Below are 16,518 nucleotides of genomic sequence, written 5' to 3' on the forward strand. Positions count from 1 at the left end.
CAGGGATCAGTTTTGGGTCCTCTGCTGTTTGTAATTTTTATTAATGACTTGGAAGAGGGTGGGTCAGTAAATTTTTAGATGATATGAAGATTTGTGGAGTTGTGGATAGTGAGGAGGGCTGTTGTTGGCTGCAAAGGGACTTAGATATGATGCAGAGCTGGGCTGAGGAGTGGCAGATGGAGTTCAACCCTGTCAAGTGTGAGGGTGTCCCTTTTGGAAGGACAAATAAGAATGCGGAATACAGGGTTAATGGTAGGGTTCTTAGTAAGGTGGAGGAGCAGAGGGATCTTGGGGTCTATGTTCATAGATCTTTGAAAGTTGCCACTCAGGTGGATAGAGCTTGTAAGAAGGCCTATGGTGTATTAGCGTTCATTAGCAGAGGGATTGAATTCAAGAGTCGTGAAGTGATGTGGAAGCTTTGGAGAGGGCGCAGAGAAGATTTACCAGGATGTTGCCTGGAATGGAGAATAGGTCGTACAAGGATAGGTTGAGAGTGCACGGCCTTTTCTCATTGGAACGGCGAAGGATGAGGGGTGACTTGATAGAGGTTTATAAGATGATCAGAGGAATAGATAGAGTAGACAGTAAGAAACTTTTTCCCCGAGTACAACAGAGTGTTACAAGGGGATATAAATTTAAGGTGAAGGGTGGAAGGTATAGGGGAGATGTCAGGGGTAGGTTCTGTACCCACAGAGTGGTGGGGACATGGAATGCGCTGCCTGTGGGAGTGGCAGAGTCAGAATCATTGGTGACCTTTAAGCGGCAATTGGATAGGTACATGGATGGGTGCTTAAGCTAGGACAAATGTTCGGCACAACATCGTGGGCCGAAGGGCCTGTTCTTGCTGTATTGTTCTATGTTCTATCTAAGTCATGCAGCATCCGAGGAGCAGGAGAATCAATGTTTTGGGATTCCTGAGGAAGGGATCCTGCCTGAAATGTTGATTCTCCTGCTCCTCAGATGCTGTGTGACTAGCTGTGCTTTTCCAGCACCACACTCTCAACTGCTTCAAAGGAAGCACCAACCAAATTGCATAGCAAAAGCCACACTAGCTCAAATACTGACCGCCTAGAAGGTATTTCATCTAAACTAGAGTTGGGAGCATCTGTTGGTGAGCACTTCCACTGAGATAATTCTGCAACTGACTGAGGAATAAAATTCCCCATGTGGCTGGCATTCAGAGGGCTGCCAGAAACCAGGTGTCCATTCACACTAGGCAGGAAAAGACTCCATAGTACTATAAAACAAAACTTTTAGAGATCTAAAACAGAAACAAAAACAACTTGTCGGCGTAACTCAGTAGACCTGGCAGCATCTGTGGGGAGAAAGCAGGGGTAACATTTCAAGATTGATAACCCTTCGTTGGAACTGAAAGCAGCGAGGAAAATGTGTTTTTTATGCTGAATGTGAGGTGAGGTGGGGAGGTGGGAGATAGTTGGAGATGGAACCAGGAGAGAGAAGCATGAAAGGCGTAGGCAACTGAGGCGATTATTGATAGTAGACCAGGACAGAAGAGAAGCTGACTAAGTAATAATGAGAGCTCAGAGTAGAAGAGAATGGGTATCATGATAATAGGACTAAGGGTGGGTGTGAATGTGTAGGTTGTACTGAAAGAAACCCATGTCATGACAGGACCATGATGTAGGGGTGGGTAAAAACACATGGATGGTTAGAATCGGGTTCTAAAGTTACTAAAGTCGGAGTCCCAAGTGGAAAGTGAGATGCTGTTCCTTGGAGCTTGTGCTGAGGCTCGCTGGAGCATTGCAGCAGGTCTACAACAGAAATGTTGGTATGGGAACAGGGTTCCATGTTGAAGTGGGAGACAACTGCAGTTGAAGCAGTGATTTACCTGCACTTCATTCAATCTGGTCTACTGTACTCACTCTACATTGGAGTGATGAAATGCAGACTTCACAGATGAAGTCACTTTGCAGAACACTTAGGTTCTGTCTGTCAGAATGCCCCTGAGCTAGAAAGTACACACACAAATAGACAGGATCTATTTTATGTCGGCAAAAGAATTGTACTTGCCTTACACCTTTTTGAAGAAAGAGGGTCATTGGAGGTAACCAAACTTGGCTGCATCCCAAAGGCATTGCCCTGACTAACCAGAATCTACTTGTTTAGTGTGAGAATTAAGATGATGGTGTATCTCCATGCTAATGATGGCCCAGTCAATCAGCACACATTGCAAGTCTGTTTCTTGTGACCTAGTTCTGATGAGTGCAAAATGAAACTCTTCAACTCTTGTCTCCTTTTAGCAATGCTTAACTTTTATACTATTTAAAGAACCACCTTTGAGGGGACACAGGAGGCATGAGTGAGATGTATGTGTAAATACGTTTCCAGTTTTGGAAATTATGTCCACTTTTCATCAGCTGTGTATGCAATTCTCTAGCTTCAACTATAATCTTGAAGATTCAGAGCCTGTCTTAGCGCTCCTTGATTGTTTGATAGTCAACATAAAAACCAGGAGCAGGAGTAGGCAATCTGGCCCTTCAAACCTGTTCCGCCATTCAATAAGATCATGGCTGATCTTTTTGTGGACTCAACTCCACTTACCCATGCTCTCACCATATCCCTTAATTCCTTTATTATTCAAAAAAAACTATCTTGGCTTGAAAAATGTTTAATCAAGTAGTGTCAACTACTTCACTAGGCAGGGAATTCCATAGATTTATAACCCTCTGGGTGAAAAAGATTCTTCTCAATTCAGTCCTAAATCTGCTCCCTTTAATCTTGAGGCTATGCCCTCTTGTCCTAATTTCACCTGCCAGTGGAAAAATCCTCTCTATTTCTGTCTATTCCTTTCATAATTTTATGTTTCTATAAGATTCCCCCTCATTCTTCTGAATTCCAATGAATATAGCAAGGCATCTCAATAAAAATTGCCCCTTTGGGTACACGCAGGATGGGTTCATGAAGGGCAGGTCATGCTTAACAAATCCTTTGGAATTTTATGAAGATATTACAAGCAAGGTAGACACCGAGGACCCAGTAGATGTGGTGTACCTAGATTTCCAAAAGGCTTTCGACAAGGTGCCGCACAAGAGGCCACTGCATAAGATAAAGATGCATGGCATTATGGGTAAAGTATTAGCATGGATAGGGAATTCATTGACTAATAGGGGATAAATGAGTGCTATTCTGGCTGGCAATCAGTAACTAGTGGTGTGCCTCAGGGATCAGTGTTGGGATTGCAATTATTCATAATTTAAATGGATGATTTGGAGTTGAGTACCATGTTTAATGTGTCAAAGTTTGCAGACGACACTAAAATGAATGGCAGAGCCAAGTGTGCAGAGGACTGTGAAACTTTGCCTAGGAACATAGTTACATTGAGTATTTGGGCAAAGGTCTGATAGATGGAATACAATGTTAATAAATGTAAAGTCATACATTTTGGTAGGACTAAAGGTAAAAAGGATTATTACTTGAATGATAACAGCATACTGCTGTGCAGAGAGACCTGGATGTCCTTGTGCAAGAATCAGAGAGTTGGTCTACAGGTACAACAATAATTAGAAAGGCAAATGGAATTTTGTTCTTTATTGCTAAAGGGATCAAGTTTAAAAGCAGGGAGGTTACGGTACAGCTGTACAAGGTGCTGGTGAGGCCACATCTGGAGTACTGTGTTTTGGTCTCTTTATTTGAGAAAGGATGTACTGGCACTGGAGCGGGTACAAAGGATGTTCACGAGGTTGATTCCGGAGTTGAGGGGTTGGCTTATGAGGAGAGACTGAGGTTACATTCATTGGAATTCAGCTCCTTCACCATGTCTAGGCAATGGGTAAATGGTAAGTGATAGGCAAAAGTGAGGACTGCTGATGCTGGAGATTAGAGTCGAGAGTGTGGTGCTAGAAAAGCACAGCAAATCAGGCAGCATCCGAGGAGCAGGAGAATCAACGTTTCAGGCAAAAGTCCTTCATCAGGAATGAAGTGGTAAGTACTTAGGCAACTAGGGTTAATCTTTCTAGGTGGTAAAACATTGCTATTTTTTCACAGCCATTAGTGCAATTCATTCTTTGTGTTGCACGATATGGTCAGACATGATTGGGACAAGGAATTGGGAGAGTGCATATTAATAGGACGAAGCTATGTAATAATGAAGGTCAGACTCGGTGATAATCCTGTTAATAGTCCTCTTACCACTCACTGCTGAGAATTTCATCTCAATAGAAACTTGGTTGGAAAACGTGACTATATGATCTTGACTCTCCCAAATTTCTTGCTATAACCTGCATTATTCAGGGCCTGGCAAGATGCTGCCCATTATGTATACAGGCCTCAAATGAATTTTTCAAGCAAAAGACAATACCAGTAGCAATCCTTCAGTGATGCATTGAGGTGACTGTGTGCTTGAATGGCCATAAACATGAAATCTTCTCAAACCATCATATGTGTGCTTTCATTGAATCAAACAAGCAATGCATTACCAATTTTTATTTAATTCAAATTTCAACATCCATAGTGGAGGGACTTGAACCAATGTCCTCAGAACCTTAACCTGGGATTGTGGAATTATCAGTCCAGTGACATTACCATTGTGCCACCACCTCTCAGTCTGATGTATTACCTGTAGGTTGCCCAACACGTCAAACATATGTTAATAATAGATCAAAATTGTTCTTGGATAAAAGGTAATTATGCTTCCAATGACTATTGAGAGTATAAGAATGTTGTGCATTAATGCCACTTTATTGTGTCTAATTCTGTACTTCTATTGTCAGAAGTCAAATATACAATGCCTGTTATTTGAGGAGCTTCAGGTAGAGTTATTGAGCTGGAGTTTGAGCTTCAAACACTGCAGTGTATCAGGGAGGAGATCTTTTAAGACAATGACACCCTTTTGGACAGGGTTCCCTTTGTTTGGGCTGTGGTCTGGGGGGCGGGGAGGGTTGTTTGTGTATGTGTGACTGAGACTGGTTTGATGATAGCAAAAGAAGAACATCAACCCTTGGAATTGTCCAACAGGTCCTAGATTCTTGTAGCATGTCTGGATGAGAGTCTTCTGACCTTTTGATTGAACGGGCCGACTGTGTATTGTAGCCAAATTTGTGATCTAAAACTAGGTAGGAAGGCAAGTTATGAGGTGGATACAAAGATACAACCATCATATCTCGATAAAGCGAGTGGGCAAAAAATTGCTAGATATTAGGAAAACTGTGGATTATGCATTTTGGTGGGAAGAATAGAAAAGCAAATTTAAACTCAATGTACTGAGCAAGTTGCAGTTCAGAGGGTTTGGATGATCTTATAATGTAACTCAAAAAGTTAGCGCACAATTACAGCAAGTGACAAGTGAAGGTGCACTAACTGCACCATACTGTTGACTCAGTTATTTCAGTTATGCAACTCTTCCTTAAGACTTCTCCCAGCCTGATTTGTAAAAGCAGAAACAATTAAATATTTTTATTAACAACATCCATCTCACAGAGTAGATTTCAGGACTATATACAACCAACAATCTGCTCTGAAATCCTAGCTTGCGTATTGTCAGCTGTGACAAATTCACTTCAGCAGCTAATTCAAACAACAGCTTTGCAACCTACCACATTCTTAGATATTTTGCGCCATATCTCTTAATATTAATGGATCATTTTATTTAATTCAAAGATCAAAATCCAGATCTGCATCTTAACAAAAGACAAATCGATTTTGCCTTGGGCCATATCATATCTGTACGAGCTTTCAATGAAATCCATCAATTAGTTTTAAACTAGTAGTTGTTTAAATAATATACCCACCTTCAATGGAAAAGGAAATTAAGAAAGCAAATAGAACGTGAACATTTATTGCAACATGGGTGAAGTATAAAAGAATGATCTTATTAAAATATGTTAAGTTTTTGAGAAGGCTTGACATGATGGGTGCTGGGAGGATGTTTCATTGGGAATCTTTCATTCGCGCACACAGTTTAGAGAGATCTCCCATTTAAGGTGGAACACAGAGGATTTTCTTCTCTAAGTGAGTCATCTGTCATCAGAAGTCATTTCCCCAACAATGGCAAGTGAGTAATTGGAAAGACTTCAAGGCTGAGAGACAGATTTTTACCTCCAAGGGAGTGGAGGGGCAGGCAGGAAAGCGAAGTTAAGGCCAGATTCCAGGTAGGTGTCAGTATTTTGGCATGCAGAGCAGGCTCAGTGGGCTAAATGGCCAGTTCCCCTGCTCTCATTTGTGTGGGATTTTTGTATTCGCTTTGAAACTTAGATTGGACTTAATGTTTCAGAAATTTGCACAAATCCATTGAGAGGTTTGGTATACCATTTAGATTCTAACTTGATTTCAGATTACACCATAATTAATAGCTTAGCAACCATTTCTAATTTCTTCATAACAACTAAAAGTCCTGTTAAACTGGTTTTTCTCAAGCTAGAAAATTACAAGTTGTAGAAAAATGAGAAAGAATGAGACTAGTGCTGTAAGATGAGCCAAGTTAAAAAGCAAGAAATATTAATGAAGTTAAACAATGATGCATAGTAGCTTGTTTACACATGCAATTAAATATTGATCTGAAACCCAAGGTGATAGTTTCTTAAAGTCTCTATAGTTGATCATATTGATTTTAGATTGAAAGCAACATTAGCAAATTCAAAGATCCCCTAGCTAACCATAGACTTTGCAAGTTTTCAACTTGCATTTGTTTTGCTCTAACCTATTACAATAATACTACTACATAAATGGTAAAATTTACTGTTCCTGAATATAAACTATGGCTAAAATTATCATTAAACTCTTATTTCCAGATTATTATCAAATTCAAATTGAACCATTTGGCATGATGGCATTTGAACCCGAGTTCCCAGAACATACCCGGGTGTCTGGATTAATGATCTAACAATAATACCAAGTAGGCCATTGCCAGCCCATGTCCTGACCAGTCAATCAACCTGTTTACAATTTAAACAAATCCTGGCAGTTAACTGTCAATCATCATTAAATGCTGCATTCTCCATTGCAATGTTTCTGCTGATCAGAATGCATTGTCAACCAATCAGGGTTCAATGCCTGTCAACCAACCAACACCTAGAAATGTTGGTTTTCCCCTTAAATGAGTATTTTTCTGAATTGCCCTGATGAGTGCAAGGCTAAGTGTAAGGTTAAAAATGTCTTGTTTTGGCTATATAGTTTTATATTTGAAACTCTCAGTAAGAGTCTGTCTAACTGGCTACTTAGGACTGTGTAGGGCAGTTATCACCTTAGTTATGCATGGTGAACATGAACAACCACATGCATCATCACAAGCACAGAGATGTATGTTTAACTAGAAAAGCTGTTCCTTAAATATAGACCACAGTTCAGAAAGCAGTGATCTCTCATCCTGCCAGAATACAGGATGAGCATCAGTCCCAGATGTCCATTATTCCCCAGTGAAATAACTGCACAGAGGCCAGTGTCCCATCACCAAGTCACCCTTTATTTACTTGTGCACAGTACACTGACTGCGGCCAGCCAGCTCAGAGTCAATCACCTGAACAGAAGAGATTCTAAATCCTGTTTTTTTTTTGTTATAATTTATAATTTTTTTAGAAACCCCCTGTTTTTATTGGTAAGCCAGGCTTCCTGATTGGCCCAGGTTAAAAACCCCAAGCAAGAATCTTGTCAGTGAGATCCACCTGGTTCCAATGACTACATCAGAAACAGAGTGGCGTTGCAGCAACAGTTCCCAAAGTATCAACTCTCCCTAGAAAAGGAACACCCCCAAAATGAGCATATGCCAGAAGAACAGCAAACAGAATCATCTGCTTACCATTAGGAGACCTGCACAATTTAAAGATTATGTATGCAATGCATGTTCAAAACCTAATGAAAGTACAGAGTAGAGTTCATGCATTGTTGTTAATGATCATTTCCTTTGTGATCACAGAGTCATATAACATGGAAACAGACCATTCGGTCCAACTATACCTAATTGACCAAACTAAACTAGTCCCACCTGCCTGTGTTTGGCCCATGTCCCTCCAAACCTTTTCCTATTAATGTGCTTCTCCAAATGTCTTTTACATATTGTAACTGTACCTGCATCCCCCACTTCCTCTGGCAGTTCATTGCACATTTTCTATGTAATAAAAAAGTCACCCCTCATGTCCTCCTTAAAACTTTCTTATCTTAAAAATATGCCCCCCCTAGTTTTGAACTCCCCCAGCCTGGGAAAAAGACCCTTGTTATTCACCTTTTATATGCCCCTTATTATCTTATAAACATCTAGAGTCACCCCTCAACCTCCTAGGCTCCAGTGAAACATATCCCAGCTGAACCAGTTTTATAACTCAAACCCTCTATTCCTGGCAACATTCTTGTAATTTTTTTCTGAATCCTCTCCAATTTAATAATATCCTTCTTACAGCAGGGTGACCAGAACTGCACACAGTGCTCCAGAAGAGGCTTCACCAACATCGTGTAGAAACTCAACATGACATCCCAACTCCTATACTCAATGGTCTGAGCAACGAAGGCAAGCACGCTAAAAGCCTTCTTAACCATGCTGTCTGCCTGTGAAGATTTCAAAGAATTATGTACCTGAATACCTAGTTTTACAACATGACTCAGGACCTTCCATTAATTGTGTAAGTCCTGTCCTTGTTTGTCTCACCACAATGCAATACCTTGCATTTATCCAAATTAAATTCCATCTGCCACTCGGATGACCCATTGACCCAATTGATCAAGATTTTTGTAATCTAAGATAATAACAAAGAACATTACAGCGCAGGAATGAGCCCTTTGGCCTTCCAAGCCTGCACCAATCCATATCCTCTATCTAAATCTGCCGTCAATTTTCTAAGGATCTGTATCCCTTTATTCCCTGACCATTCATGTATCTATCTAGATACATTTTAAATGATGCTATCGTTCCTGCTCCTACCATCTCTGCTGGCAACGTATTCCAGGTACCCACCATCCTCTGCATAAAATACTTTCCACATATATCTCCCCTAAACTTTTCGCCTCTCACTTTGAACTTGTGACCCCTAGTATTTGAGTCTTCCACTCTGGGAAAAGGTTTCTTGCTATCCACCTTGTCTACACCTCTCATGATTTTGTACGCCTCAATCAGGTCCCCTCTCATGTCCATGTATATGAATCTACATCCCTTTCCTCATCAATCAACTTTGTCACCTCTTCAAAGAATTCTATTAAGTTTGTAAGACATGACCTTTCCTCGACAAAATCATGTTGCCTATCACTGATAAGCCCATTTTCTTCCAAATGGATATATATCCAATCCCTGAGTATCTTCTCCAGTAGTTTCCCAACCACTGCCGTCAGGCTCACAGGTCTGTAATTACCTGGATTATCCTTGCTACCCTGCTTAAATGAGAGGATAACATCAGCAATTCCCCAGTTCTCTGGAACGTCCCCCATTTTCAAAGATCCTGCAAAGATATCTGTTAAAGCCCTAGTTATTCCCTCTCTCACTTTTCTCAGTAACCTGGGATAGATTCCATCCGGTCCTGGAGACCTGTCCACCTTAATGCCTTCTAGAATACACAACACTTCCTCCTTCATTATGCCAACTTGACCTAGAGTAATCAAAGATCTATCCCTAACCTCAACATCCACCATGTTCCTCTCCTCGCTGAATACCGATTCAAAGTACTCATTAAGAATCTCACCCATTTTCTCTGACTCCACACATATCTTTCCTCCTTTGTCCTTGGGTGCACCAACCCTTTCCCTCGTTACCCTCTTGCTCCTTATATATGAATAAAAGGCTTTGAGATTTTCCTTAACCCTGCTCGCTAAGGATATCTCATAACCTCTTTTAGCCCTCATAATTCTTCATTTCAGATTTGTCCTACATTCTACCAAAGCTTTATCTGACTTCGTCTGATGCACTTAAACTTTATGTATGCATCCTTTTTCCTCTTAGCTAGTCTCACAATTTCACCTGTCATCCATAGTTCCCTAATCTTGCCATTTCTATCCCTCACTTTCACAGGAACATATATCTCCTGAACCCTAATCAACCTTTCTTTAAAAGCCTCCCACATATTGAACATGGATTTCCCTTCAAACAACTGCTCCCAATCTACATTCCCCAGCTCCTGATGAATTTTGGTATAATTGGCCTTCCCCTAATTTAGCACTCTTCCTTTAGGGCCACGCTCGTTTTTGTCCACGAGTATCCTAAAGCTTATGGAATTGTGATCACTATTCTGAAAGTAATCCCCCACTGAAACTTCAACCACTTGGCCGGGCTCATTTCCTTACACCAGGTCCAGTATGGCCCTTCACAAGTTGGACTACTTACAAATTGCTCTAGAAAACCCTCCTGGATGCTCCTTCCAAATTCTGCTCCACCTAATCCTCTAACACTAAGTGAATCCCAATCAATGTTGGGAAAATTAAAATCTTCAGTCACCACCATCATATTGCTCCTACATCTTTCTATGATCTCTTTACATGTTTGTACTTCTATCTCATGTTCGCTGTTGGGAGGCCTGTAGTACAGCCCCAACATTGTTATTGCATCCTTCCTATTTCTGAGCTCTGTCCATATTGCCTCACTGCTTGAGACCTCTATAGTGCCCTCCTTCAGCACAGCTGTGATATCTTCTTTGACCAGTAAGGCAACCTATTATCTAGTTCCTTACAAGCTTTAATTACTATGTCCTTCCTGTCCACCAACCTGCTCATTTGGTTTCCACCCCACTGCCACATTAATTTAAACCTTCCCCAAAAGCGTTAGCAAAAGCACCCCAAGGACATGGTTTCCAGTCTGGCCCAGGTGTAGACCATCCAATTTATAATAGTCCCACCTCCCCCAGAACCGATCCCAATGTCCCAAAAACCTGCACCATCTCTCAAGCCATGCATTCATCCTGAATATTCTATCATTCCTACTTTGACTAGCAAGTGGCACTAGTAGCAAACCTGAGATTGCTACCTCTGAGGTCCTACTTTCTAACTTGGTTCCTAACTCCCTAAATTCTTCATGTAGGATCTCATCCCGTTTTTTTACCTGCACCATTGGAGCTTATATGCACCACAACAACTAGTTGTTCACCCTCCCCCTTGAGAATTTTCTGCAGTCGATCTGAGGCATCCCTGGCCCGTGCACATGGGAGTGTCATTTTTGACCACAGAAACACCTATCTACTCCCGTTACAATTGAATCCCCCTATGACTATTATGACTATTTGATTCTTAAATTTGACAGAACATTGTTGTTTGAGACTGGACAAGGGCTGGTTGTAACATTTCATCAAAACGATTATTGTAATCATGTAGACAATTACTCATGACTTTAGGATGATGTGCAGACAGCAACTGCTGCTTTGTAGATCAAAAGAATCCTTCTGACTCTTTTTCCTGCCCTTCAGTACAGCAGAACCAGCCATGGTGCCATTAATTTGGCTACTGCTGCCTTCCCCGGTGAGCCATCTCCCCCAACAATATCCAAAACGGTATACCTGTTTTGGAGGGAGATGACCGCAGGGGGCACCTTCTTCACATAATCTTCTTCACTGTCAAATATACTATCAATTGTCATGTTACCAGTAGTTTCTAGGATAACGTGTGTTTCAGCAGCGCGATTTGGCTATAACGTCACTGAAGAATTAGGGAACGATATTTTCAAGAACATTTACCTCCGTTTGCAATAGCATGATTCCAGCAGTTATCGGTTTGTGCACTTCATTCTATGTAGGCTCCAAAGTCTCCATGCTGTTCTATGTATATGCCGAGGTCCATACCATTCTGTGCATGTGCCAGTGTCCGTGACGTTCTGTGAATGTGTGAGGTTGGTGCCAGTCTTTGCGCCATTATATGCATGTGCCAATGTCAGCTGCTAACAGAGCAGTTTTTTCTAAGAAGTATTGTACAGAACGTAGCGTCCTTATATTTTTTAAATGTACTGCATTAAATTTACTTCTGTTTCATTAATAAGTATGATTTCAGCCTTCATTCAGGGTGTGCTATACTTTGTTAGACTTTTGAGCCATCATGAGTAATGTTTGTTTTAGCTGGTCTGCCCCCAACTGCATTTTTCCCATCGGCCCTATTATTTCTATGAAGTAATTTTCTATTAAACGAGGTTTCACTGGAATGCAACTATGACATTATAGGAGAATTACCTGTATCTGCAAGCTTACTAACCATGCCTCCGATACTCTTGTACAAATCTTTTATGCAAATGACAAGCAAAAGTGGACCCATTACAGATCCCTGTGCAACACCAGTGATCACAGGATTCCAGTCTGAAAAACAACCTTTCACTGTCAGGCTCTGTGTATTACCATCAACCGATTTGTATCCAATTAGCAAGCTCACTCTGAATTCCATGTGATCTAACTTTACCAATAAGTCCACCATGCGGAACCTCGTCAAAGACTTCACTAAAGCCCGTGTAAACAACACTCTGCCTAATCAATATTTTTGGGTTACTTCCTCAAAAAACTCAGTCAAGTTTGTGAGATACAATTCCCTACACACACAACCATGCTGACTATCAGTCCTTGCCTCTCTAAGTGCACATAAATCCTATCTTTCAGAATCACCTCCAACAACCTCACCACCACCGATGTCAGGTTCACAGATCAATAGTTCATAGGCTTCTCCTTACAGCCTTTCTGACATAAATGTCTTCGGTAAGCTGTGTAACTTGTAATGTCAGTGTTAGTGCATGCAATCTTTTTCTTGTTTTATGATAAAGTAGCTGTTTAAGAGAAATGCAATCATGTTTTGTGACCTGAATGAATATCTGGAGTTATGTCTACCTCAGCTATAAGTGCCTTTGCGTCCAGACTGGCAACAGGCAAAAGTTTTGAAATTACTCCAACAATACTCAAAGCTTTGCACCATCCAGGGCAATTACCATCCCAGCTACAACCTTTACATTACCTTTCCCCACTGATGCATAGAGACAGCATGGTGTGCCATTTACAAGATTCACTGCTGCACCTGCAAATTCCCTCTAAGCCACACACCAGGCAGACTTACAATTATGTTACTGTTGCCTCCTTATTGCTGTTTCAAGGTCCTGGAACATACTTCTCAACAGTATTGTGAATGTATCTGCACCACATGGATTGCGTCGAAAAGTGTGTTTCTGGAAATGCACAGCAGGTCAGGCAGCATCCGAGGAGCAGGAGAGTCGACATCTCGGCCATAAGCCCATCCTGATGAAGCTGCGGTGTTGCCTGACCTGTTGTGCCTTTCCAGCACCATACTTTTTGACTCTGATCACCAGTATCTGTAGTCCTCACTTTCTCCGACCAGGTGGACTACAACAGTTCAAGAAGATGATTTACCACCACCCCCTCAGATGTTGTGCAATTTATGCTGATCTGGCCAGCACACCCAATTTTATAAAATAAATTTTTAAGACATTCTTCACTTCTGATAGACATCCTGACCTCACTCCAGATGCATTTTTTAAAAATATCTGCCAATGTTCTCACTTTTATTACTTTTATTTCCCCTTTCCTAATGCACTTCTTCCTTACAGGCACCTTAGCCTGCACCAAGCTTGGGGCAATGACAGGGGTTACTCCCTGTCTTCTGTCTAGACTGCTCAGCTGTGACAGGCTGTGAGAAGAAGTATAATCAAAATTAGGAATCATCTGTTGATTTTTTTTGCATCAAACAAATTCCATCCCTCTCTTCAGTAGCAGCCTTTAATAGCACAAATATTTTAGCATCTTGCTGCCCTGAAAGCATAGAGTGGCATACTGAATCCTCTCATTGTTAATGAAGGTGTGATATATTATCATGTGCCTTTTTATTATAAATTCCAAAGTATGTTACACACCTGACTGAGAATTAGGTTAATGAACAATAAGATCAAATCGATACATTGCTTCAGTATTACATTAAGAATGTTTCAACTATTCAGTAGGAATCTAATAGATTGTAACTCTTCTTTGAAATGCAATGCAACATTATTTTTGTACTCTGTGTCCTGATTTTATTCACCACTCATGTCAAATTAACCAGAGGAAGAAAATAGTTGTAATAAATACTAGAAGAAACATTCCCTTGATAATTCCAGTGTTAGATTTAATTACAGTTTCAATGTTTTCATTTGTCTGAAATAGATTGTTACTAGCTTCTGTAAAATAAGACATTTCCACATTATATGCATTTCTGTGGTTACAGCTGATGGCTTAATGATACTTTAGTACTTTTGTTGGATTCCAGATTATTTATGTATAAACTACTCCCTCATTGCTTGAATCAGGTGATTCCCTAAGTATCTGAACCATCTAGACAAAGAAAGTGATTGTTTCACTCCTTAGACTACAGCAACAGAGTGACTAGGTTGGTGAAAATCTTAGCTGTCTACCTGTGATTACTATCAGGAATTGTTTTGTTAATATCTCTTGTGAATGTCTGACCAACTTAGTAACTCTGAAGGCCAATTACAATCTATTGCTGTAGTCCAAGGAGTGAACCAATCACCTTCTTTGTCTGGTTAGTTCAGGTACTTAGTGACTTTGACCTTTGCTATGGTGGCCCTACAGGTGAGTAGTTGTTTCTGTAACCAACTAAAAATGTGTAAGTTAACACAAAGCATTCAATATCCATGGAATCCAGCAAGAGTTCATTGCTTCAAAACAAAACGGGCAGAAAGGAACGATGTGTACAGAAAAAACATGTTTTAAGCAAAGGAGCTCAAATGCAATCTGTCATAGTTCTGCATCTGCACAATTTCATCACAATCCTTATTTTAGGACTTTTACCTGTGCTTTTTTTTGTTGATTTTTCTCTTATCGAAGTGACTTGTACTCAACTGGTTTGATTTTGGGATTTTCCTTTCCATGTGACTCATAAGAACATGTTGCATTTTGAATTGGAAGCTTTTCATTTTTTGACTTTCATCTAGACCCCTTATTGCAGTACCTTCCTTTATTTATAAAAGCATCAGCAGAATTGAAAAAGGTGTTGAAATTTGCTCGAGCATTTACTTAGATTTTGTGGTTTAATTTTATTATACTTAAAACTCTTGCTTAATAAATAATTAGTCTTGCATTTGAGGAAATCTTGTTCAAGTGTCTCACTTACTTTCTATCACATTTTTAATGGCATTAGTTAATATGAGACACTTAGCGACTCAAGCGTTTACAGCAGAAGGAGGAGGCCATTTAGCCCATTGTGTCTGTACTAGTCAACAAAGACCATACTAATCCTTTCCAGATTTTGACTTGTAGCCATGGAGGCTATGGCAATGCTAGTGAATATTTAAATGCATAAATGATATGGAAGTTTTGTGTCTTTCTGCCTTAGCCTTCTAACTATTTATCTTAAATCTTTTCCTTTGAATTTTTGACTCCCTTTACAAATGGGAAATGTACTTTCCTATCCATCTTTCTAAAGCCCTCATAATTTTACTTACCGCCATCTGGTCCCCTTTTTAACCTTTTCTGCTCCAAGGAATATTATAAAATCTTACATCATCCAGTACAGCACCCTCTCCAGTACAGTCACGTCCTTCCTATAGTGTGGTGACCAGAACTGCGCACAGTTGTAACTTGTCCTTATTTTATACTCTTGTATGCTATGTTTTGGTTAATAAAGACAAGTGTATCCCATATCCTTTCTCAATCAGACAGCAAGTGAGTACTGCAGATGCTGGAGATTAGAGCCAAGAATGTGGTGCTGGAAAAGCACAGCCGGTCAGGCAGCATCCGAACAGCAGGAAAAATCAATGTTTCGGGCAAAAGCCCTTTTCTTTCGATCATCTTACCTACCTGCCCTGCTATTTTGAGGGAACTTTGGATATGTGCACTAAACTCCCTCAGATCTTCAGAACTTCCCAGGGGCCTACCGTTCCTTGCCATTCATTGTGTAATTCTTTGCCTCTTCAGAATTCCCTAGGTGTATTACCTAATTCTTTTCCAAGTTCAGTGCTGTTTCCCAATGCTCTGCCCATCTGATCGGTCGATTGATATTCTCCCGCAGTTCATAGCTATCCTCACTACTTACCACTCTTCCAAATTCCTTCTTGACCATACCTCCTGTGTTCAAGTCCAAGCTAGTAATGTATGTCATAAACACCACTGCAGAGCTCCACTGGAAACATACTTACAGTTACCAAAAGATCCTTCTACCCTGCACCTTTTTTCTTTATTTATTCACATTGACAATGGACTCAATTCCAAATTTTTATTGAATTCAAATTCCACAACTCCCATGGTGAGATTTAAATACATTCAAACATCACCTGCATATCTTGATTAGCAGTCCTGCAATAATATCACTAGGCCATCGCCTATGGTGATGCTTCCTGCCTCTCGACCAATTTTATATCCGATATGCCACTTTGCCTTGGATCCCATGAGGTCTCAATTTTTGACCAGTCTCTCATGAGGGATATTACCGAAGACTACATAGTCTTTGGTACAAAGACTACATAGACCACATCAAATGCATCACCCTCATCAACACGCCTGATTACTTCCTCAAAAATTCCAATCAAATTTGTCAAACATGATATCTCCTTAACAAATCCATGCGGACTATCCCTGATTGATCCATGGCTATCGAAATGCAGATATATTTCAAAATTATTTC

This window comes from Chiloscyllium plagiosum, chromosome 11, assembly GCF_004010195.1.
Source record: "Chiloscyllium plagiosum isolate BGI_BamShark_2017 chromosome 11, ASM401019v2, whole genome shotgun sequence".
NCBI lineage: Eukaryota > Metazoa > Chordata > Chondrichthyes > Orectolobiformes > Hemiscylliidae > Chiloscyllium > Chiloscyllium plagiosum.